General features: G+C 33.3%; 1 pseudogene; it reads right to left on the bottom strand.

Moving 5' to 3' along the window:
- Positions 1–18,113: 18,113 nt before the first annotated feature.
- Positions 18,114–25,455, bottom strand: part of LOC140693365 (heat shock transcription factor, Y-linked-like) — an 85,446-nt pseudogene continuing 78,104 nt past the window's right edge.

The raw sequence follows: 25,455 nt of genomic DNA, 5'->3' as shown, positions 1-25,455 counted from the left end.
ATTTTGAGTTGGAGTGGTGATAGTGTGCATCCTTGTCTTGTCTCAGATTTTGGTGGGAAGGTTTAATTTTCTCACCATTCAGTACTATGCTGGCTGTAGGTTTATCTTTAGCTTTCATGATGCTGAGATATGTTGGTGAGATTTTTTATCAAACTTGAGTGTTGAATTTTATCAAATAATTTTCCTGCATCTATTGAGAAGATCATGTGGTTTTGGTCCTTTCTCTTGTTGATGTGCTGTATTACACTGATTGATTTGCATATGTTGAACCACCCTTGTGTCCCTGGCATAATCCCCAATTGGTCATGATGTATAACCTTTCATCTCTGTTGTTGGATTCTATTTGCTACAATTTTTGTGAGGAGTTTTGCATCTGTGTTCATCAGTGATATTGATCTAGAATCCTCTTTTTTGGTAGTGTCTTTGCCTGGTTGTGGTATCAGGGTGACTGTGGCTTCATAGAATGACTTTGGGAGTATTCCTTACTTTTCAATCTTCTGGAGGAGTTTGAGAAGGACTGGTATGAGTTCTTCTTTGTATGTTTGGTAGAATTCTGCAGTGAATCCGTCCTGTCCTGGAGTGTTATTTGTAGGGAGTTTTCATATTGCTATTTTGATTTAATTTCTAGTGCTCTGCTTGTTCAAGGGGTCAGTTTCTTCTTGATTCAGTGTTGGTGGAAAGTATGTTTCCAGAAACTTTTCCATCTCGTCTAGGTTATCCATATACTTTTAATAATACTTTCGTATGATATTCTGTAGTTTTTATTTATTGTTATTTCTCTATTCTCCTTCCTTATTTTGCTAATTTGTGTTCTCTCTCTTTCCTTCTTTTCGAGTTTGGACAGAGATTTGTTGAATTTACTTACTTTTTCGAAAAACCAGCTTTTGAATTTGTCGATATTTTTCTATGGTGTTTTTAATCTCTATTTTATTTATTTCCTCCCCAATATTTATGATTTCCTTCTTTCTGCTGCCTTTTGTTGTTTTTTGTTCTTCTTTCTCCAGTGCATTCTGCTGGTGGTTTAAATTTTTTTTGAAATTGTTCTTCTTTTTGTGGAAGGCCTGTATCGCTGTAAACACCCCTCTGAGCACTGCTTTTGATGTGACCCATAAATTTTGTGTGGTATTGCTTTCATTTTCTTCTGTCTCAAAGTATTTTTCATTTCAGCTATGATATCTACATTGACCCATTGGTTTTTTATTAACATATTTTTTAATCTCCGTGTTTTCCTTTTGTTCCCCTTTGTTTCTCTGTTGTTGATTTCTAGCTTCATGGGTTTGTGGTCTGTAAAGATGCTTGAGATAATTTCTATCTTCTTAAAATTGCTGAGGTTTCTTTTGTGCCCAAGTATATCATGAATCCTGGAAAATGCCCCATGTGCACTTGAAAAGGCTGTATATTCTATTTTTTGTGGTTGCAATGCTCTGAAAATATCCACCAAGTGTAATATTTCTACTGTATTATTTACCTTCTCTGATGCCTTATTCATTTTCTGTCTCAGTGATCTTTCCAGTGATGTTAATGCAGTGTTGAATTCTCCAACTATGATTAGATTCCCATCACTATCCCCCTTTATATCTGTAAGTAATAATTTTATGTACTTCGGTGCTCCTTTTTTTCATGCATATGTATTAACGAGTGGGCTATTCTCATTTTGTATCACTCCTTCAATCATTATAAAATGTCCTTTTTTATCTTTCTTTATGGCCTTTGTTTTAAAGAATATTTTGTCTGAAATCAGTACTGTAACACCTGCTTTTTTGGATTTCCTATTTGAATGTAATTCCCTGTTCCATCCTTTCACTCTCAATGTATATGTGTCCTTCTATCTGAAGTGGTTCTCTTGTATGCAGCATATTGAAGGTTCGTGCTTCATTATACAGCATGCCACTCTTTGACTTTCTACTGGAGCATTTATTCCATTAACATTTACAGTAATCAATGATAGGTTTGTGTTTATTGCCATTTTTACCTTATGTTTGCTGTTGATTTGTTATTTCCTCTTTGTTCATTTCACCTTCCTTTTATGGTTTGGTCATTTTCCTTTGTATTTTCATGAATTTTATTTTGTTTTAGTGACTCCCTGATATGTTTTAGTCTTGTTGTCACCCTTCATTATAAGTCTTTTAGACCATTATTATAACTGCTTTTATTAAACTGATAGTAACATGATCTCAATCCCATTTAACCAAAAACAAAAGAATTTTTAAAGACTAAAAAAAAAAAGTTCTATTTTCCTGCCTCCCTCTCCAACTCTCAATGATTTGTATATCTTATTTTAAAATTTTGTGCATATTTTATTTGTAATTCATGAGTTATCACGTTTCCAGCTGTGAATTTCACATTTCTGAAGCATCCTGCTTCTTTTCTATTTAGAGTAGACTTTTCAATATTTCTTCTAGCATGGGTCTAGTGTTGCTAAATCTTGAAGCATTCTCTTGTCTGTGAAATTCTTTATGTCTCCTTCTACCAAAAAGGATAGACTTGCTTATTAAAGTATCTTAGGGTATATCTTTTTTCACTCAGGCCTTTGAATATATCTTTCCACTCTCTTCAGGTCTGTAGTACTTGTGTAGTGAAATTAGCTGGGAGAGTTATGGGGATTCCCTTGTATCTCACTCTTTGCTATTTTCCTGCTGCCTTTAGGATCATTTCTTTATCCTTGGCTCTGGCCATCTTAATTATATGTCTTGGTGTGGGTATATTTGTGTTCTTCCTGTTTTGGACACTCTGAGCTTACTGTACCTGAGTATCTGATTCCTTCTTTATGTTTGGGAAGTTCTCAGTCATGAATTCTTCAAACGGCTTTGCAATCACCTTTGATCTTTCCTCCCCTTCTTGGACTTCTATCATACCAAGATTGGCATGCTTTATAATATCCCATAGGTCTCATGCTTTTTTCATTTGTTTCTCATTGTTTCTCTTGTAGCTATTCTGATTGTGTGCTTTCTATTGTCCTGTCTTCTAAGTCACTAATTCTTTCCTCTGCATTGTCTAGTCAGCTTTGTGATGCTTTTATATCATTCCTCATCTCAGTCAATGGGTTTACTAATTCTACTCGGCTCTTCTTTATACCTTTCATTTCATTTTAAACATATTTTATATCTCTAAACACTATCTTTAATTTCCTTCAATAATAAGATTACTATTTTTTTGAAATCTTGATCTAGTAGGATATTGATGTCTATTTCACTGATCATTAATTCAGGGGATATCTCTTGTTCTTTTAATTGTGAATGGTTTCTCAGCTTCTTCATCTTGCACCTACCTCTCTGGCACTGTGATTTATGGAGTATCAGTTATCTACTGTGGTCCTAAAAGAGTTTATCTACCTAATACCTATGTAGTAATACAAGTTAGAAAATGGAAAATAGAGAGAGAGAGATGAAGAATTTTAAAGAAGGGAGAACAAAAGCTTTGAAGACATTGTATAATGAATAATAGAAAAGCAAGTTGAAGCAGAAATCTGATAAATAATAATAATAAAAATATTTTTAAAAATTTCAAAGGGATTTAAATGGGGCTATATATAATTGCATAAGAAGTAAAAATTAGGAGGGTAATGGAAAATGGAATAGGTAAAACAGATTAAAACATGGGGGAGGTCAGTGTCCTCCTGGAGACTGTGTAATTTTAATGTGAAATTTTTCTGTATTCATCCTGTTTTGGAATCTCAGCCTGCTGTTTCCTGAGACCCTCCATTGGAGCCCTCATCTGTGGTGCTCCCAGGGCATGTCAACAAGCAGATAGCTCCTAAACCCAACACTGGGTCAGGTTCAGCTCTCTTTACTATGGGCTGGCTTGTCACTGCCCTGCCTGATGCTGCAGTCAGATGTTGCAGACTGACAAGGCAGGATTGGGCATCACAACCTTTCCCAACACCATGGTCAGGGGCTGCATTCCAGCCCAAAATGTGGGGGGCCACATGCACCCTCAGGGTGCCGGTCACTCTGCTGCACTGTGACACTGTACTTTCTGCCTCGGGTTTGCACAACAGAAATGGGCTCAGGGTAGACTGAGTATCTGCCCTGTCCCTGTTCTGGGCCAAAATCCAGCTCCTTGTTTGTCTTGGTGGACAAGATCTCTGAGAATCCAGGACAGTAGTATCCTATCTTCTTCAGGCTGTAGGCAAGTCTCCATCTGGCTCTTGAGGCATCTAGGTTCTTAGGTGTAGATGCAGGTTTTGCCCCCACTGTCACCTGAGTGCAAAACACCAGAGGTTATGGTGGCTGTGTCTTAGCCCCAACTCTCTTCACCTAGAACTTTTTGCAGATTTCCAGAGATGGGGATAGTACCCTTCCCCCCAACAGGGCACATCTGCCCTGTCATTTTATGGAAGGCCCAGGTTGTTCTGCCCTTTGCACCCACAGCAATGGCACAAAGCCTTTTCCATTCCACTGGGATGCCTCAGTGCAGCCATCCCCATCTTCCTCCCAGCTCAGGCAGCAAGGCCCTGCCCCCTGCATCTGGGGTGCATTTTTGGCTGTGTTTCAGAGTGATCCTCTGTGACTGTTAACTTAGAATTGTCAGTCAAATTACACTTTGTAAAGGTCAAACCTTGGAGGCTCCCCTTCCGTCCTGCCAAACTCTAAGTTGTAGAGGGGAGATACAGTGAATGAGCACCAGTTCTTCTTTGCTGCTCCCTCCCCGTGGGATCTGTCCCACTATGTTTTGCCTTTTCTTCTTTCTTTCTTCATTTCTCCTACCAGATTTTTCGCACCTTTATCTATTGAAGAGGACAATGTTCTGGCAGAGTTTTGCAGGTCCTCTGGTTAGCTGAGTGGGTCTGTGGATGTGAGTCTTGGTGCATTTTGTGAAAGGGTGAGCTACGAGCATCCTTCTGCTCTAACATCTTTGCCTGCCCCCCAAAAAAGTCTCACTTTATGGTGGAAGATAAACATAGTCTGGAAAAAAATGGAAAAGTTATTTCATGGAAATGACAAGAAAGTGCAGATTGCAATGCTCAACTCATACAAAATACGTTTTAAAACAAGGGCCAAAATGAAAGAAATTTGAGATTATATAAAGAAAAAGAGATCAACAAAATATAGGGTATTATTTTCATTAAATTATATATGGACCCAACACCATAGATCCTATGTATAAAAAGAAATTTTAGTAGACAACAAAGAATTAATTCATTATAAAACAATAATAGTAGATGAGTTTAAGACCTTATTATAATGATGGCCAGATCATCCAGAAAGAATATCTGTAAGAAAACAGAGGTCTTAATAGCATATTAGATCATTTGAACCTAACTGAAATGTTAGACACTGCATCAGAGAAGCAGACACATAAACTTTTCAAGTGTACACAGGATGTTGTCTAAGGAATTAACCACACATTATGTCATGAAATGAGCCTCAGGAACTTTAAGCAAATATAGATTACAGTAAGTATTTTTACATACACAAAAGTATGAAACTATGAATCAACTGTAGAAAGAAGAATAGGAAAAGCACAAACATGAGGTCAAACCACATCCTTTAAAAAAATAAAATAAAACATGTTCAATGATGAAATCAAAGAGGTAATAAAATCATACCTGGAGACAAATTACAATGACAACACAGCTTCATAAAATGTATGGGTTGCAGCAAAGAGAAATCTAAGAGGGAAGTTGAGAAGAAGCCAGGGCTTCTACAAGGAACAAGAAAAACCTCATAGAAAGGACAAAGCATACCACCAAAAATAACAAGAAATAAAAGAAACAAAACCCAAAGGCAGTAGAAAGAGAAATCTTTAATGATTAAGTTGAAAATAAATAAAGTAAAAGTTGAAAAATAAATTACAATTCATATCATCAACATCTTTAATTTTTCTTAAAAATTTAACAAACATGTAAGCATTTAGCCAGGCTTATCAAGAAATACAGAGACTGGACCAAAACAAAATAAGAAATGAAAGAGTAGAAATAACATCTGATATTTCAGAAATACAAAAAAAAGTTATGAAAGCACTATGAGCTTTTACATGACAACAAACTGGACTACTTAAAAGAAATGCACAATTTTCTAGAAATGTACAGCCTGCCAACAGTGAAGTAAGGGAAAACTGAGAACTTGAAAAGAGCAATCAGTATAAGTTAAATAAAATCTGTAATTTTAAAAACACTCCTTGAACAAAATGCCTGGATGCATTCCCTAAAACCACTTTCCCCCCAACTATTTTAAAAAATGAAGATAGAAGGAAAATTCCCAAAGTTATTCTATGAGGCCACCATTACACTGATAACAAAACCAGTAAAAGACAATACCAAAAAAAAAATGAAAATGAAAATCCAATATCCTAGATGAATATATATTCAAAAATCCTCAAAAAACATCAACAAATTAATCCAGCAATACATAGAAAAGATTATACATTATGTTCAGTTGGATTCCTTCCAGAGACACAAGGATGGTTCAACATACACAATTCAATCAGTATGATAATTATCTAATAAAGGAAGGACAATATTCACAAGACCATGTCAATACACAAAGAAAAAGCATTTGAAAATTCAACATACATTAACCTTCAGAACTCTCATGAAAGTGAGTAAAATGGGAACATCTCTCAACATACTAAAGGCCATTTATAACAATTTATAATACTCAGGGGAAAGGCTGAAAGCCTTCTGGGTAAATTCGGGAACAAGACAAGGGCTCCTACTGTCACCACTTGTGTTCCACACTAATACAAGAAAGGAAGAGGAAAAGAAAAAAAGTAAAAGAAATGCAAAATGGAAAAAGAGGCCAAATTTTCACCAGTACTGATGGCATAAAAATCTACATAGAGTGTCCTAAGATCTCCACACTGACTATTATGAACAATAAATAATTTCATTAAGGGAGCAGGGTACAAGATTAACTTAAAAAGGTCTCTTGCATTTCTACACATTAATGAAGAGATACCATAAAATGGACATTGAAAGCAATAATGTTTAAAACCCCATTCCCCAGAATATTTTGGATTAAATGTAGCAACATATGTGAAATATCTACACACTGAAAATTACACAACATTGACAAAGAAATTAAAAATGTTTCAAAGAAATGGAAAGATGTCTTGTGCTCTTGGATTGAAATGTTTCAAAGAAATGGAAAGGTGTCTTGTGCTCTTGGATTGAAAGATGTCTTGTTAACATGGCCGTACTACAAAAAGAAACCTACAGATCAAGTGCAATTCTTGTTACGAAGCTGTAGTATTTTCTACAGAACCAGAAATTAAATAACTCTAAATTTTACATGAAACCATTAAAAATTGCCAAAATGATCTTGAGAAAAACAACATATCTGGAGGTATAACCCTCCCGGACACCTTACTATACTACAAACCTACAGTAATAAAAACAGTATGGCATTGGGAAAGAGATATAATCAATTAGAAACAGATAGAGAGCCTAGAAATAATTCCACACACCTATGAGCAATGAATCTATGATAAAAGAGGCAAGAGTACACAATGGAGAAAAGACAGTCTCGTCAATGGATGGTGTTGGGATAGCTGGACATCTACATGTAAACAGTGAAATGAGAGCATTCCCTGACATCATATACAAAAATAAACTCCAAGTATATTAAGGACCTAAATATAAGACCTGATAATATAAAACGTCTAGAAGGGAATGTAGGTGAAACCCTATTGGATATATATCATAGGAATATTTTCTTATATCAATCTCCTAAGGCAAAAAAAAAAAAAAGCAAAAATAAGCAAGTGGGACCTAAACAAACTTGAAAATTTCTGCACAGCTAAGGACAATATCAATGAAGTGAAAACACTGCCTGTGTAATAGGAGAACATATTTGCAAACAATGCAAGTGACCAGGGGTTAATAGATGTATGTTAATAGATGTAAGATGTATTTAGATTACACAACACAAGGTGAAAAACAAAAACCCAATCAATAACAAGAGCAGAGTACCTGAGTTAATATTTTTCCAAAGAAAACTTACAGATGAGTAACAGGCAAGTGATAAAATTGCTCAACATAACTAATTATTAGGTAATTGCAAATCAAAACTGAAATGAGTTATCACTTCACATAGGTCAAATGGCTATTATCAAAAAGTCTACAAATATTAAGTGTTGGAGATGATGTTGAGGTAACAAATCTCTTGTATACTCTTGGCAGGAATGTAAATTGCTACAACTTCTATGGAAAACAGTATTCAGATTTCTTTAAAACCTAAAAAGTTGACTACCATATGACCCAGTAATGCCTCTCATAGAAAAAATCTGGGGAAACACCCTAAATTGAGAGGAACCAATGTTCCCAATAGCAGTGTTTATAATATACAAGACAGGGAAGCAATCCAAGAGTCCACAGTAGACTATGGACTTAAGAAGATATGATGTTTCTATAAATATACAATAGAATATTACTCAGTGATGAAAAAGTATAACACTTTGTTATTTCAGCATCATGAATGGACCTAGTAAATATTGTGCTTAGTGAAGTAACTTAGAAAAAGACAAAAGAATATAACATAATTTATATGTGGAATCTAAAGAATAACAATTATCAGTTTACATCAATCTATAGCTATCTTTTGATAGATGACAGATAGATAGATGGACAGATACATACATACATGGTAGATAGATAGATAGATAGATAGATAGATAGATAGATAGATAGATACATGGATAAATAGACAGAGACATGATGGAGAGGTAAAGAGATTAGATAGACAAGACTTAAGCAGACTCAAAGATATGGGAAAATATTTATGTTTACCAAAGCGGAAGGAAAAGAGAAATTAATGGTAGGACATTGACAGATACAAACTAGTATAAATAAAGGAGAGAAGCAACAAGAATAATCTGCATTCATCAGGGAATTATACACAATGGCTTAAAATAATTGTATGTTACAATCATTTTAATAATTCATAATGCAATAAAATCTACAAACTGGTAAAAATAACTATGCTTTACTTCTGAAACTACACAATATACTACATCTACTGTACTTCAATTCAAAATAAAACATCTCATGTGTAATTTAGTCCTTTATCAGCTGATAGAAGCTTCCTTAAATATTATTTTATTTTTAATCTTTACCTTTTATGATTACTGTTTCAATTTATTTCTTTTACTGCTATGAACATGTAACCAGTTTGAAGTATCTATATTTATTGCAACTGATTTCCTATTTTTCTCTCTTTAATCCATATATTATAGTAGCATTTAAAAACATACCCAAAGAAACAGTTGCAAATTTCTCGTGGTCTCTCCTTAGCATTTTGGTCAATGTTTTGCATATTTTTGCCATTTTATATTTCTTGGAAGGCTTCTTTTTTACACCTATTTTAAGTTATCTCGGTTGTTTATTTTACCTCATTCAGGTATTGTTTGTCTGTTAAAGTCTTTATTTTCACTGTATCTCTAAGTGATAATTGTGTAAGTATTAATGGGTGAGATATTTTGTATTTTAGTATTTGAAAATGTAATTTTATTTACCCTTGGCCTGTGTTTTCTTCTCAGAAATCTGCTGATAGCCTAATGGGGGTTCATTTGTAGATTATCATAACTTTTTTGGATGCTTTTAAAATTTTACTCTGTCATTGACTTGCCAATTTGCATATGACGTATCTTGAAGGAGGTCCCTTTTTCTTATATTATTGGTGTTGGCTCACAGACATGTATATCAGCTTCTTACACAGGTTCGGAAAGTTATCAACTATTACTTCTTTAAATAAACCATTAGCTGCCTTCTAAATTTCTTCTCCCTCCAGGATTCCACACTTATGTGTACTTCCTGAAGAAGTCTGATGGCTATTGTAGAATTCCCTCACTTTTTAATATCTTGAATCTCTGCCCTCTCCTATCATTTCTAGTTTTGTATTGGTGAGTTTGCTAATCTCTCTTCCACAAAGACAGTCTACTTCCAATGCTTTCTGTTGCTTTCTTCATCTCATTTATTAAATTCTACTGGTCCTCCAATACTGTTTGGTTATTTTATAGATTCAGTCTCTTTGGTAATGTATTCCTTATCATCATTTCATTTATTCCTGAGCTCACTAAACTGCTTTCTTAGTTTTGTTTTTTGTATTGAGATTCTGTATGACACCTATTTGGATTCTCTATTAGTAATGTGGCAATATACCATGACTTTAAGTTTGTTTGCTGCAGGGTTGACATTGTGTGTGTGTGTGTGTGCAGTTGCATGTGCGTGTTAGACTGTGTCTGTGTCGGTGACTTTGTGTGTCTATCTGTGTGTGTGCATGCCCTATAATGTTACTGTGATTTGTCATGGTCTTGATAAGTTATTTCTCTGATGACATTAAATAACAGATTTTGAGTTGGAGTCCTTGTTTTTGTTTTCTGGTTGTTTGCAATATTGCACAGATTTTGTTTTACTTACCTGAGCTACCTGTGATAATATTTCAAACTGGCACTTTCCAGTCACTATTTTCTGGATAAAGATATGTTTTCATTGTCACTTCTTAGACTTCTCTGGTAGCTAATGCCACTCTTGTCACTGGGACTGTGAACCCTTCTTTTTATTTGATATCCCTTGAAACTCAGTGTACTCAGTGAGGAAACATGTAAAGACAGGTGGGTGTTTGGAATCAGGCAAGTGCCTTTGCCATGTCCAGTATTGCAAGGTAACATGTCTCCACCACTGTGAATGGGGAGTAGGGACAGTGTCATGAATGTCTGAGCGTCTGAAGGATGGAAATTCTGTCTCCATTGTGGGTCCCTCCTAATTACATGTGACCATGAGCACTGGTGAAGTTGGAGGTCGAATCTGTGCGAACCACTGTGACTCTGTTTCTACTGGGTTCTCTGAACTTGTGGACTAAGATATCTTACTCAGTGGGCCTTGGTTGCAGACACCAAATCTGCTCTTCCCTTAGTTCAGCCTCATTTGTGTATTTTAGTCCATCAAACTTTACCTGTTCACATGCGTTCTGGATTATTGCTTTGTGTTGTAGTTATTTTTCTTCAGATGTGAATGCTTTACTGACTGTAGATGTAAGGGGAGAGACAAAAATAATTTAAACTTATGTCACTTTTAAAAGTATATACTTTTTCAAATGAAAGCTTAAATTCTACTAAGGACATTATAAGAACAGTAAAGAAAGTGAACAAATCACATCCCTTAATATCATAGTACTACAAAATATTTTGTTTCTCCTGGGTTTTTTCTTCAATGTTTTTTACACCCACATACACATTTTACTATAATATATCCATATAACATCTTTAAAATCAATTAAATTATTAAAATATTTCTTTGTGCTGTAAATATAGCCCTTTTGGTTTTCTAATTTATTACCAGTAGCTTGCACATTTCTGTCTTCTCCATCGTTCTTCCCTGTCCCCACAGGAAACCACTACTTGGTACACTACACATATATACGTGATTCTGTTCCTGTTTTTTTATGATTACTTCTCTTATATCTTTATTTTCCTCATTTAAGTGACAACATAGTGTGTTTTTCTCTGTATGACTATTTTACTATGTGCAACAATCTCTGGGTCCACTCACATATTTCCAAATTGCAGAGTTTTATTTTTTAATATGACAATGACTTAGTATTTATTATGTTATCTATATCTCACATCTACTTGAGCCAATCATCTGTTGATAGGCAGTTGAGTTGTGCTTCTATCCTTGGCTACTATAAATGATGATGTTAAGAACACTGTGGGTAATTTATCCTTTAAAGTTAATGTTTTCATTTTTATCAGATTTATAACAAAAACTGGAATTGTGGCTACATATAATGTTTCTATTTCTAGTTTCCTTAGCACTGTCCACACTTTTATAATAGTGGATGCATCAATTTATATTTCCACCAACAGTGCACCTGGGTTCCCTCTTATTGATATTCTTATTAATATTTGTCATTTGTAGAGTTTTTATTAAAAGCCGTTTTGGTTGTTGTGAGATTATGTTTCATTCTGGTTTTGATTTTTAATTTCCTAATGAATAGCAACAATATGTTTCTTTTTATGTGCATGAAAATCATCCACATGTCTGTTTTTAAAAAGTTTCCATGAAGATCCTTCAACTGTTTTTAAGTTGGGGTCTTTGTTTATTAAATATTTTGTCTAATATGCTATATATATATTATGAATATTAACATCTTGTTGGTCTCATTGTCTGAAATTTTTCCTTCTATTCTGTCTGATATTATGTCTTGTTGAAGGTTTCCTTTGCTCTGGAAAAGGTTTTGCACATCACATATATACAAGAATTAGAATCCCTGTGTCGCATAATACATCTATTTTTTCCTCAGTAAACTAAAAACTGTAATTGTTAGTTTTCCTTTATGCTTGAAATTTGAAGACAAATCAAAAATAAACATTGCTATGATTTATCTCAGAGTCACTTCTGCTCCTGTTCTTGGTCAGAAATTGTATAAATTTGTGTTTACATTTGGGAAATTAATCCATTTTTACCTCATTTTTTATACTTTGGAAGGAAGTGCTCTTACATCTTCATTTTATATGTACTGTCTACTTTTCTCAGAACTACTTGTTGAAGAGACTGCCTTTTTTCCATTGTATACTCTTGCCTCCTTCATTGTAGACTAATTGACCTTAGGTGTGTGGGTTTATTTTTGGACTCTTTATTTTGTTCTACTGATCTATGTGTTTCTTTAAGTACCATATTTTGTTGTATTGATTGCTGTAGCTTTGTAGTATGTTATAAAGTCAGGGAGGGTAATGCCCACAGTTTTGTTCATTTTTTGAAATACTTTTAGAAAATTTGGGTCTTTCAGATTTATGTATAAATTTTAGTATTATTCTACTTGTTGTTTGAAGAAACTTATGGATTCTGTGAGAATGAAAATTTGCTAAAAGAAAAAACCTGAGAAAAATACTAATGTGTGGAGGATAAATCATGCAATATTAACAACAAATGGATTGCTGAATATTTGAAAGAAAAAATATATATAAAACATGACAACCAAAACAAAATCCATGGGGTATAGCACAAGCAGTATTAATAGAGATGCTTATAGCAAAATAATCCCACTTATACAAATAGGAAATATCTCTCTCTTATAAAATATAGTTACCAGCAAATGTTGTAGCAAAATAATAAACAAACTTTTTGCTAGAAGGAAAGACACCTGAAAGGACAGAACATAATTAAATAAAATAAAGATTAAAATAGAAACATATAATCAAACTAAATAATGCCTTTTGAAAGATAAACAAAGTTGATAAACTTTAACCAGACACAAGAGCAAAAAAGATAGTTACAGATTAATAAGCTCAGAGATGAATGAGAAGTTACATCTTATTTCAAAGAAATACAAAGCATCATAAGATGATACAACAAATTATATGCCAATAAAATGGAAAGCCTAGAAGAAATGGACAATTTCTTAGAAAGAACTAATCTCCAGAATGGAATGAGAAAGAAAATATGAACAGATTATCACTAATGAAATTGAATATGTAATTAAACCAAATCTTCCAAGAAACAAAATTACAGGCCTACACAGATTCTCAGGTGATTTCTGCCAAACATTTTGAGAAGAGTTTTCACCTATACTTCACAGAGTATTCCAAAAATTTCGAGAGGAAGGAAGGCTTTCTACCCCACATTTCTGTATCACACCACTAGTAAAACTGGAACAAATACCTCAAAAAATTAGAGATTAAATACTACTGATAAGCATAGATGCAAAATCATCACTAAATTGTTAGCAAATCAAACAATACTTTCAGAGGATTATACATTATGAATAAGTCCATTTTTTTCTAGGGATGCAAAATTGATTCAATACCCACAAATTAATCAGTATGATACACCACACTAACAACCTGAAGAATAAAAATTATATGGTCACATCAATAGAGTCATAAAATGTTTTGAAAAATTTGGTATCTTTTTAAGAATATATTTCTCCTCAAAGTGGGTATAAAGAAACATACCTCAACATAGTTAATGTCATATATGACAAGAACTCAGCTAACATGACACTCACTGATTAAAAGCTGAAAGCATCCCCAATAAGAGAAGGAAGAAGACAAGAATGCTCACTCTTACCACTTTTATTCAGTATAGTACTGGAAATTCTAGCCATAGCTATCCAAAATAAAAGTAAATAAAATATAACTAATTAAGAAAAGGAGTAAAAGTATCTGTTTGCAGATGAAATACTTTAAACAGAAATCCTAAAAATGGTGCCACAAAATTTCTAGGAGTTATCAACGCATTTGGTAAAATTTCCGAATGTAAAATTAACATACAGAAAACTTGCATTTCTACACACTAACAACAAGCTAATAGATAGAGAAAGTGAGAGAAATATCACTTTTACAGCTGGATTACAAAAAACAAAAAAAAATCAAGAAATGTATCCAACCAAGGAGTTAAAAGACCTGTTCTCAGATAACTGTATAATATTTACAAAAGAAATTGAAGATAATGCAAACAGATGAAAGGATATACTGTGTTGGTAGATGAGGAAATAAATTCTTTAAATGACAGTACTAGCCAAGAAAATAAACAAATTAAATTCAGTGCCTATCAAAATACCAAGGGTATTTTCAGAATTTACAATAAATAAATCTAAAATTTACATGTAAACACAAAATAGTTGAAATCAATTAAAAAAAGAAAGAAAAGAAAACAAACAAACTAAAAACACAAACGCTTTGACAAAGAACTAAGAGGGTGTATCACTGTCCCTCATTTTAAACTACAATTAAAAGCTACAGAATTAAAAGAATATGGTAGTGGCACAGAACAAACAGAATAATGGAACACAAAGAATGCTTCAAAATGAAATCAGACACTTATGGTCATTTATCCCATTACAAAAATTGAATATACAGTGGGGGAAAGGCAACCAACAGGCATATGAAACTGATCAACATCACTAACCATCAGAAAAATGCAAGTCCAGAACACAATGAGATTTTATGTCACTCCTGTCAGAATGACTATTATCAAAAAGATAACAAACATAAGTATTCATGAGGATGTAAGAAAAACAACCATGATGCACTGCTGGAGTGAATGTAAATATGTGCTGCCACTGTGGAAAACAACATGGAGATATATCTGAAAATTAAAAATGAAATATATTCCAACATTTCCATATCTGGATAATTATTCCAAGAAAATGATAACACTAATTAGAAAAGATAAATTCAAACCTATATTTACTGCAACATTATTCACAATAGACAGGATATAGAAGCATATTTATTGCTCATCAATAGATGATTGATAAAGAGATGTGTGTTTATAGTATATATATCTACCCAACTTAAATGCAGATTTATCAATATTTATATATACATACACACAATATATATTTATATGCACTATATATATATGCACACACACATTAAAATACAATGAGTTATTACTCATCTCTAAAACGAATAATTTCTTGTCATTTGCAACAAATTCGTAGATCAAGAGGGTAATATGCTAAGTGAAATAAGTCAAAAACAGAATGACAAATGCTGAATGATTTTACTCATATGTGGAATTCAAAACAAATTAACATAACAACACAGAAAAGGAGTTATAGTTATAGAAAGCAACAGGTTGTTCACAAGAAGGAGGGAAATGGGGTAAGGAAAAGAAAAAGTTGAGGGAAATTAAGAGAGAAAATTTTCCAATTGCAAATTAAATGAGTCAGGGACAAGAAATATACTGTATGGGTATTAGTAAATAACAATAAAATGTCTTTACATAGCAACAAGTCATAACTAGGTATATTCTGGTGAGCAGCTTGAAATGTATTAAAAACTGCAAACAGTATGTTGTGTAAGAGAAACCAACACAGTGTTTAGATTAAAGTACACTTCAAAAACAAGGAAACATTTTTATAGAAAAAAATTAGACTTGCAGTCAACAGAGGCAGAGGTTGGGAAAGGAGAATTTAATTAATGCACTCAAAATCTACAAACCTCCAGCCATAAAATAAACGTGTTGTAAGGATGTCCCATAGTAAAATGAAAATTACAACTAATAGTGCTTTATGTGCTAAATGAATGTTGTTAAGAGAGTAGACCATAATGTTTCTCATCACAACCAAAAAACAAGTTGTATTTCTTTCAAATTGTATCTAAAAGAGATAATGAATTCTCCCTAAAGTTGCTATGATATTTATTTCATGATACTTGTAAATCAAATCACTATCTTGTGCACCTAAACTTACACAAAGTTTTATGCCAAATATATCTCAAAAAAAGTGGAAGAAAAAATGGAAAACCAATGGTCATTTTTTCCCATGTCATTTCTCATGATTGTTTTTGCAGCAAGAAATCTTGAGTCATGATATACTTATCCTAGGTAAAAATACTAATAAATAAGTGATTCTAATAAATTATACATAAAGATACTAATAAAATTAGTGTTTTGTCATGCCTTAAACTTTCTTCATGTTAAAAGCCCACTGCTTCTGTAGGCAACAAAATATCACTCTGTATATTCATCTAAGATTAGAGAATGGAAACAAATGGTAACCCTGGCTGCTTTTGCTGTGAGTGATAAAGTTCACTGTCTCTGACCGAAAGTCTCATCTCCACGACAGCATCTGTAATAAAGGAACCTGCTGGGTTGCTAAAAATCTCAGCATGGTAAAATCTCAGAACTCCTACAATTCTTAACTGTTTTGCAATGGGAATGCAATACTGACTAAGACTTGATTTTGGATAACAATGTGGTGTTTTCTCATGGTTGCAAAAGGGGATGTGAGGATAATCCCTGTGATCCACAACAAACATTTTCGCTCAAGTGCTGGGCAAAGAACTGTAAAGGTTCTGCATTATTAGGACTGAGGACTGCTTTCAAAATGATGACTACACTCACTCTATTCCAGGTAGTCCAAGGAAAGAAAGGTTATTGCAATTTCTAGTTGAACGGGAATAAGTCAGTGGCTCAGTTGCTATAAATAAGACAACGGCTGTTCAAAGCCATAATAAATTGTGTCAACAATGAGAATAAGACGAAAAAAATTAGACATAAGCTTAAATTAAAAAGGAGACACAGTCCTGTGCTGGGCTCTGGGGACAGGAAAATGTATATACCTCAGTCCAATTCAAGGGTTCATTATAATGGCCCTAATATCAGCTTGGGATTCAATGAACAGGTAACAATTAGTATACTGGGAGAAATAAAAACTACCTATCCCTGATTGGAAGAAAATCTGGTGGCTCAATGAAACTCTAAACTCACAGAGATTCTGCTAGATGCAGAGGAATAATTCACTGATGACTCAAATAAGACAAACAGTTGCTGCTTAACAATCCATTTTCACACACACACACACAATGGTAGACATATTTGTTGTACTTAGTGGGAAGAATTCAGTGGGCAGGTCTCAGATAATAGTTTTCAAACACCAGACTACTTTTCTACTTTTCCCAATAGTCTAGCTTTTGCAAGGTAGAATACTACAGATGGACAAATAAACAATATTCTTATTTAGGATTTCTAATTTTGAAAGTAAACTGTAGCTTTTCACTTTTCATTATAGAACCTTGTTAATATGATCGTGGTAAGAACCACTGTCTGATAAGAGAGCTGGAAACTAGCTGCTGAACCAGCCCATCTGAACCCCAGACTGCTAATGTAAGCAAAAACATAGCCACCATCAGAGTTGAGCTCAGAAACTTAAAAGCTTGAAATTTCTGTTGTAGGAAAAACCACTGCTGTCCAGACAAAGTTCTCCTGCTGCAAGTGGGATATTTCCTTCTCTTGGTAAATTTCATATTGGTGGGATGTTGCTACAGCTTACCCTGGCCCATTTGCCTTTTCTCCAGATTATCAAAGGCTTTCTTCACAACTGGTGACGCATTTTCAGGACTGAATCTTGCCATTTCAGTCTTATCAGCTGACACTGACTGCATGATTGTGAGCAGAAGCCTTAGGCTCCCTGAACTTGCCTACAATTTTTCCAGCATTTCAGGGCATTTCACATTCTGAAAATGCTTCACCTTTAATTTTAAAATAATGGGAAAAAGTCAGAGTCTTCCATGAATATTTTATATTTCTAATATCTGCAGAAATTTGGTGTTCTTGCAGTTAGATAAATCTTTAATTCCACTACCCTCACTTCCTCCTACTCCACACATTTTAGATTGCAATTGGGTTACTGAATATGACCACTCCAACCAACGGGCTAGTACCTCTAAGATGCTTCCTGTGTGAAAGTTAGAAGGGGCACAATTTATGTGGGGTGTATAAACCTACATTAAATGTTTGCAATGGCACTGTCTCTTCTGGACAAAGCTCTGATTCTAAGAAGTAAATTTATTAGAAGTCAGTATAGTTATTGGTAAGGGGAAGAGAATCAGCTATTTTGGGGTGGGTGAGTGATGAAGAGACAGGAAAAATTCCAGCAAATGGGAATGGAATGCTTTAGGCCTCTGGAGGCATGAATTAAGAAGAAAATAATACTTTTTCTCCTGTACCTACCTCCACTTACTCTCTTGAGTTACTAGTCCTTGGACTATGAAAAGAACTAGTTTGTGGTGAAGAGTAAAGACCATAACGAAATAGTTTGAAAACCATGAGAGTTTTGTTGTTTCAGGAAAGTAGATTTTGCTTAAAGTCAACATGTATTTTTCGTTCACTAAATAGTAAAATTCATCCTTTGGCATGTGCTGTGCTTACTTTGCTGGTATACAAGTTAGACAAGGAAAGTGGGATAGACAGAAAACATCTGGAGGAGGTGGTTTCTGTGCTGAGACTGGAAAAGTGTAAGTAGGTAAAAGGAGGACACACAACTTCCAAGGATGAGCTGGAGCAAAAGTGGTGAGGTTGGAGCTAAAATAGTTGACAAGCATTTGCCTGGATGTATCTCCAGATACAGTGAAACATTAAGATATGCCAAGGTAGTCAGATGCCAATTTATAAAGAACTGACTAAACTAAGTTGAGTTTGTGGGCTTAGAGTTGGAAAGGCATTAAGTGCCACCCTGAGGATGTAAGCTGGCCTTTGGCTGGAACAGAAAAGCAATATAAATTATTGACTAGAAAATATAGTGTAAAATCTTGAGGGCAGGGAATGAAAGAACCCATTCGAATGCTTTGAGAACAGCGCAAAGAAGACCATTGATAAAATTACTTCTTAAATTCTACCACGTGCTGAATGTGCCATCTGAGACTACATCATGTGACCTTTATGATTCCGGGGATGACATAATAGAGACCATGATCCCTGGGCCGGTACCTGCATTTATCTCCTGTTCCAACCTATCCTAACTTAACACTTTTAATACTTTCCAGTATGAACCAGAAACCATTTAGTACTTTTCCCACTCTCCATGTTTTAGTCTTATTCCAAATTCTTCCATTTTCTCTTCTTCCTTACAAGAAATTATTTAAATTTACTCCCATATTGTTTCATCAAATGATCATATCAAATATCTCTTTTTTCTTTAAATGGTAACTTACTCCCCATTTAACTCTTAATTCTATTAAAAAATAAAAGGAAAATACAGCTACACATCTATGTTTATCGTTCAAACAAGAAATTGGCAGATATTTGTCGACATTTTTCAACATCATTTTAATCTTTGTTATCCTGTATAATATGGTAATCCTGTGGTAGATCAGTTGTAATTAGGATGACGTTCATAAGCTGAAGATGGCTGATGAGTTGGCCTTGAAAGAGAGGTAGCTGATGTATCAGCTATCACTGGCACTAGAATCCATGGGTTGCTCCCAGGTTGAAGTTTATAAAAACGACCTTCATTGGCAGATATGTTGTGATATGTATTTGGAAAAGTATAAGGCTCCACCATCAGTCCAAAATAATTGCTCTGTATGGGAGACAATATGCTGTACAGAGAAGTAGAATATTTAGTTGTAATGAAGTTCACAACACGGCCATTTGCTTCAGTTTAGCTGCATTGATAGTGCCAGTGGACAGTGGTCAACTCATTTAAAATAGCACGTTGATCCACTGCAATTTGTTCTGTTGGTATAACTGACCTTGATGATGGAGGAGAAAAATCACCTCTGATAAGGTTAGTTTTATCACCAATTACCTGGGTGGTAGAAGGCCTTCTTATTAGAGGCATGTTTAAATTTGCAGTAGGTTAAAAAGCACTTTCTCCACTAGCGTTAGCCACAAAACCAGAATTATGATTATCCACATTACCCCCTGCTTTAAAGTGCTTCTTTTTGAAATCTTCAGCCAATGAAGATACCGGAGAATCATTTTTAATCTCAACTCTTCTATTTACTCTAAGTAAAATCTGGGGACAGCCTCATTTAAAATTTGGATTATGATAGAACTGCAGCTACAATGAAAGGTGAAAATTTTTAGTAATATTTTAAATCAAAATACAAGCCAAAAATTAGCCTAACCTGTAAATCCTCAGATTTCACGTTTACAATGCAAAGATAATATCATCAAAATATGAACATTGCTGACGATATTTTTAAGTTTCTTGTTTGGAAACTACACATTTAAATAGTATAGTCATCAAATTTAAGAAGGTAGTATTTGCAGTAATGGTTTATGCCACGTTTTAAAAGCAGCATTAATACCTTTATTTTGATTTCTGTTAAGATTCAGAGTTTCAAGCAAAGTTTCTCATAATTTTGACTTCTTAAGGTACTGTCCTCATTTTTTAGAAAAAATAAAGTATTTTAGACTTAGTAGTTTAATACAATTTTCAAAATCTATCTTAACATTTATATTACCATAGGATGATATACAGAATAAAATTTTATATATAAGTTACCAAGTGGTATCTAAAATTTCTGTATACCTTTCTTAAAACAGAGACTTCTTTTTCTTCTGCCAGAAAGTCAACTAGACAAACAGATCTTTGAAAATTCTGCCACTCTTTACTAAACCCATAAAGCTTAAGCTCTCTAACTAAACTTTTCGTACTTCCAATTTGAAATATTCTGAAAGGGGGCTTTCTTTCCAAAACTTCCTTCTTAAAGACATCTTCATCAATCACTATGGAAGGTCCATTATCACCCCACCAGATGGATTTAAGTTCGTCACTCGCACCTTTTTTCCAGAGTTTTCTTGGAAATGTCAGAGAACGAAAATCATTATCTTCATCTGGTTCAGAGACACAATGTGTGTAACATGGTCTTTCAATCAAGGATCTTTCAGACAAATACTGAACAGCATTTTCTTCAATCATAGTCTTCAAGTCCAAGTCCACAAGGAATGTTTGATTACACAATAGAGATCTACCGGGGTTTCCTGAACCAATTGGTCCATCTTTAAGAGACACAACTTGAATTTCTGAAGAAAAATATGCCATCTAAAGTAACTTTATCTACAGCTACCTTTTTATTCTGCATGATTTTGAGCACTGCATCTTCAAATGCTGCTTTGGTAGGCCTGCACAGACAAACTGCTAGGCCATCACAATGGTTCTCAACCTGAGTAGCTGTGACATCACAAAACGACTGGTCTCCTAGCAACTCAAATGTAATGTTCAGTCAGTGTTTACTTCTCATTTATCCAGTTAAAATGAAACATGTAGGATGTTTATTTTTATAGTGTGATCTGCAAATATTATCCACACAAAATCTTTTTAATAATTTAATTTTGGGGTCTATGAAATAAAACCAATATCCATCCTTTTGTACATAAATTTACACCAGATTGGGGAACAGAGTATAAATAATGCAGAAAATATATAAAATAATTTTAAATTTTGGAATTTACAGTGAAAACTGTTTAAAACCTCTACATAAAATTTATAACAATTTCATGGTCAGTTGTAATTAGGGTGAAAAATAATTTGATTTGGAAATGGAAGTATGTATTTATCTGTGTACTTTACAATAAATAACTCTATATTCAAAATATTAGCAGAATAAATATCTGTTTATTTGGTATGTTTATAAATAAATGGTAAATATTTATGAAATAAAATTAGGTTAAAATAAGCAATCAAATTTAAGAAATCCCAAAGGGGGGAAATTTTGTTTTAAATTTCATTTCATTGCTATAAGTAAAACAAATGTAATTTAATATCCTACTTTAAAATTACAAAAGAGAACATATTATTGTATATTTACAAATGTTTATGTTTGCCATTCTTTCACTCAGAGGTTTTTCAGTCGCTAGAAGAAATAAACTTTTTGTCATGTTTATTATCCATACTCTTGTGGGTTCTGTTATGTGTTCCAAAATGATGTTGATAAATACATTTATGCACAAGATCCTTGGTTCAATAAGCAGTGCCTCCATTAAGGGGCAAAGAAATAAACAATCAAAAACAAAGAAACAACAGTATATGTGGTTTGGGGTGAAAAAGACCAGGCAATTCATTTTAGGTAGCAGTACATTTCTCAGTCCTGAAACAGTTGGCATTGTTAGTATAATACGGCATTTTAAGGCAAGTGTTTTGTTCACTAATTGTAAATAATAGCTATGTTCTGTATCAGTAAACTGAAGTAAATGCTGTTCTACAAAACTTTATATTTTTATTTAGTAATAAATTCCGTTAAACTGAAGCCAAATTCAAAATGAGTGATAAAATTTTTAAATAAATAAATGTACACTCAAGCTACAAAGAAAATTTTTCCTTCAGTATCTATAAATTCCATTCTAAATAAATATTAGCAACCTGAATTCATGGCATATTACAAGTATTATAAACTATAGTTAAGTTTTGTTTAGTCCTGATACATAAATATTATTTAACATACACAAATCAATATATGTGATATCATCCCTTAAAAAACAAAGAACTCAAAAATAACAATCTCAAAATATGTAGGAAAATTATTGACAGATCTGATCATAACTATTTTATAAAAATATTCTTTACAAATTTGCTCTACAAAGAATGTAACTAAACATAATAAAAGCCATATATGAAAAACCCATGACTAACATCAATTTCAATATTAGCATACAGGAATGTTTTACTCTGGTCCAGTAATAAGAAAAACTAGCTCACTTACACAAGTCCTAAATTACATTACTAGAAGTCCTAGCCAGAACAATCAGTCAAGAAAAATATAAAAGTCATCCTACTTGTAAAAAAGCAGTGAATTTTTACAGATGACATAATTATGCATAGATAGAAAACTCCATAGACACCTCCAGTGACTGTTAGAAATAACCAACAAACTCAGTAAACTTGCAGAATTCAAAATCAATAGACAAATATTCATTGCATTTTTGTATAGTAACAACACATTATCAGAAAGAGAAATTAGGAAAACAATTGTGTGTTAATTTATATCAAATAGAATAATATAGGAATACATTTGGTATGTGAAATAAAAGATCTTAACATAGATCTATAAATTTCAGGTGCAAGAAATAAAAGAAAACAAAATAAATAGAACGATATTCTTTGCTCATGGATTGTATACAATGTGAGGAAATATTCTAATCAATCTTTTACATGTTCAATCTCTCCAGCACTAATTATTGAGGAGAATGTCTTCATTCTGTACTCTTGTTACTTTACCATGGGTTAATTGATCATAGGTGTGAGGAATTATATCTGGTTGCTCTATTCTCTTCTTTTGATTGGTGTCTGTTTTTGAGCCAGTAACATGTTGTTTTAATTACTAAAGCTTTGTAGGAGTGTTTAACATCAGAGAACTTTACACCATTAAATTTAATACTCTTATTCAAAATTATTTTGTCAACTCATGGTCTTTGTGATTATATATAAATTTTGAAATTATTTGATCTATTTAATGGAAAATTCTCATGGGTATTTTGACATGAATCACACTAAATGTAGATTCCTTTGTGTAGTATGGTTGTTTCAACCACATTGTTTCACATCGTTAACATAAGAGATCTTTTCATTTCTTTGGATAAGTTTTAATTTCTTCATCAATGTTTTCTGTTTTTTAATGTATAGGTTTTCACCTTATATATTAACTTCATTTCTAGGTGCTCTTTACATAAATATATATAATTATATATATAAAATTTGTAAAGAAGTTTCCTACACAAATACAGCAGGCAGAAGGCAGTGACAAGACATAGTCAAAGTCATCAATAAAATAAAACTGGGTTCTAAGATACTTTGTCAAGCAAGGCTACCTTTGAGAATTGAAGGAGAGATAAATAACTTGCACACAAGCAAATACTAAAAGAATTTAGCAAGAGAAAAAGAAATAATGAAAGATCTACTCTAAATAAAATAGAAGCAGGACACTATAAAGAAGAGAAAGGCATAGTTAGAAAGGCAATAGATTCAATGACTTACAACAGAATAAATATTATGTTGTAAAACAGGACATTAAAATTTTTAAGGGTCACAGTGTGAAACAGGACAATACAGGGAGTTTTCTTCTTGTTTCTGTTCTCTGTAGGATGGATTTGAGTTTGTGTTCTTTTCAGCTAAAATAAACAGATATAGTACGGGTCAATATAAATACAAAACAATGTAACCATAAATCAAATACTAACAATGAAGTCACAAAGAAAAAAGAAACCAAAATAGTAAAAGAAAACTTATCAAGCCACAAGAAGAAAAAAAATTAACAAAAAGGAAATACCAAATCACCTGGGAAATGAAGTTCATAATGGAAATAAACACCAGTCTATCAATAATTATCACAAATGTTAATGGACTTAGTGCTTCAATAAAAAGATATATATTGTCAGATGGGATAATATAATAAGACCCTACATTATGAAGCATACAAGAGACCCACTTTAGTAAGAGGAACACACATCAATTGAAAATCAGAAGATGGAAAATTATATTCCATGCAAATGCACTTTACAGGAAAGCAGGACTAGCAGTACTGACTTCACACAAAATAGAATTTACAAGAAAGGCCATAGAGAAAGATAAACAAGGACATGACATAATGATTAAAGAAGCAATACAACGTGAGGATATTATACTCATTATGATATATGCACTCAATATAGGAGCACCTAAAAGAAAAGCAAATACTAATAGATAAAAAGAGAGAAATCCCTGGGAACACAATAACAATAGGAGACTACAGCTTCCCATTACCACCACTGGACTGGTCTTTCACACAGAAAATTAATAAGGGAACAAAGATACTAAAAGTCATTATAAAATAATTAGAGATGGTTGACATTTTCAAAACAGTACTTCTCCCCAAAAGAGAATATACATTCTTTTCCTGTGCACATGGAACATTTTCTAGGAAAGATTATGAACTCAGACACTGAAGAAGCCTCAACAAATTTAAGAAGATAATAATAATTTCAAGCAGCTTTTCTGAGTATAATAGCATGAAACTAGAAATCAATCATGGAAAACCAGGGAGGAAAATAACAGCATCCAGATTAAAAACATGGTACTAAAACAAGGGGGGTAGGTGATGAAATAAAAGAATAAATTAAAAAATATCTTGAGAAATATGACAAAACACTACACAATGTCTATGGAATACATTAACAGCACTCTTAAGAGGGAAGTTCAGAGTGACAAGACCCTCCTAAAAGTAGAAGAACAATTTGTAATAAATAATCTAATTTTCTATGTAAGCTAATCAAGAAAAGAAGAGCAAACAAAACCAAAAGTCAGCAGA

Source organism: Vicugna pacos, unplaced genomic scaffold, assembly GCF_048564905.1.
Source record: "Vicugna pacos unplaced genomic scaffold, VicPac4 scaffold_19, whole genome shotgun sequence".
Lineage (NCBI taxonomy): Eukaryota > Metazoa > Chordata > Mammalia > Artiodactyla > Camelidae > Vicugna > Vicugna pacos.
This window is presented reverse-complemented; position numbering and strand designations above follow the sequence as displayed.